Genomic DNA, 1,624 nt, shown 5'->3' on the forward strand with positions numbered 1-1,624 from the left:
GGTCCGGATCAGCAGTCGGAACATCCCTCCTCTAACGGTATGGCTCGAATGCCTGCTCCGACGGGCCTTGCAAGATGAAGATCCAAAGGGAGAGAGCGTCCTTGCCGGAGCCAATGCCAGGCCGCCTGCCCAGCGAGACGCTGCCTTCACCTCCTCCAATCTGTCAGAGCGTCCCTTCAACCCGACTCTCGCTTTGTGGCCCAGCTTTGTGCTCTGAAGTGATGGTGAAACCCCAGCTAAAGAGCTGAAATTGAATTTAATGTTTAGCTTTCCAACAACTGCTGTTCCGTGAATGGGAGGGCTCCCTTCTCCCGCCCTCCCCCCCCCTCCCCAGAGAGCAAGTGACTTGACTGACATTATCTCCTCCTGGGCAGAAACCAATTTCTACAAGAACTCAGCAATTTGGAACTTGGAGATATAACGTGCATTCAGGGAATCATTTTTCTCCTGCAAATTATAGGTTTGTCATTTAAGAGGTTTAAGCCTGCCGTAAGGTTCCCTCGTCTCACTTTTTTTTCATTACAGCTGCCATCTTTGACGTACGGAAGAACCCCGGCTGCTCTCTTTGAACAACAGCCGTGGCCCACGCCGCTTTCTCCTCGCCTCTCCCTCAAACAAGACTTCACCCGAGTGCAACAATGGGGCTTTTCAAGCTTTGAAATTCTCGGATCGAAACCTAAGATGAGGGACACCTCATCTCCAGAGCAGAAACTTGTTCCTTCGATAAAAGACGGTGATTAACTGATTCTAACTCATAACTGTGGTGAAAAGGGAAAGTTATTTAATAATATAGCACAGTGGGGGCGAACCTATGGCACGGGTGCCAGAGGTGGCACTCAGAGCCCTCTCTGTGGGCACGCGTGCCATCGCCCCAGCCAGGCCCAGACCATCATTAAAGTGTCGAATTCTCTGCCAAATAATTTTAAGTAAATGAAAGCATTTGGGATTGCTTTCCTTACTTTGTTTGGATCATCTTAAGTTAATGTATAAGCTCAGGTGAAGGAAATCGAGATCTGGAGCAGAAAAACAGCCAGAACAGAACAAGAGGGTCTCTCTCCCCTTTCTCTGCTGCTAGTCACCAACTTCCGGAGGCTCTTTTCTCTACAAACACCTTTCAGAAGCTGGTTACATATCATTGAAACACAAAGGTTCACAGCAGTTTTTTTAAAAAAACCAAAAAAAGAGCACACTTGTATAGCCCTGACAGTTAATATCAGGGGAGGGGTTGTGGCTCAGTGGAAGAGCCCCTGTCTTGCATGCAGGAGGTCCCGGGTTCAATCCCCGGCATCTCCAGTTAAAAGGAGCAGATGGTAGGTGATGGGAAAGGCCGGAGACCCTGGAGAGCCGCTGCCAGTCTGAGAAGACAATACTGACCTCGATGGTCCGGTGGTTTGATTCAGATCAAGGCAGCTTCATCTGTGTCCATCAGCTGTGTTCCGTGTTCAACAGCACGATTGCAATTTTTTGTTTTTCTCCAAAGCGCTTCTGTCCGCACAAGAACCTCCATTATGTCCCTGGGAGAGCATTGCGCTCTTCAGATAGGAACTTACTGGTGGTCCCCAGCCCTAAAGACATCTTGGTTGTCCTCAGGGGTCATTTTGTAGAAAAAGAGGTGCAGGATCTC

The 1,624-nt window shown here is 49.1% G+C and overlaps 1 non-coding gene across 1 annotated transcript; it reads left to right on the top strand.

The window, feature by feature from the left end:
* Positions 1 to 1,221: 1,221 nt before the first annotated feature.
* TRNAA-UGC lies at positions 1,222 to 1,293 on the top strand. The gene has a single exon. It is a non-coding gene; the product is annotated as a tRNA-Ala (tRNA).
* Positions 1,294 to 1,624: the final 331 nt, after the last annotated feature.

Source organism: Gekko japonicus, unplaced genomic scaffold (genome assembly GCF_001447785.1).
Source record: "Gekko japonicus isolate JY-2015 unplaced genomic scaffold, Gekko_japonicus_V1.1 scaffold1505, whole genome shotgun sequence".
NCBI classification, from domain to species: Eukaryota; Metazoa; Chordata; class Lepidosauria; order Squamata; family Gekkonidae; genus Gekko; species Gekko japonicus.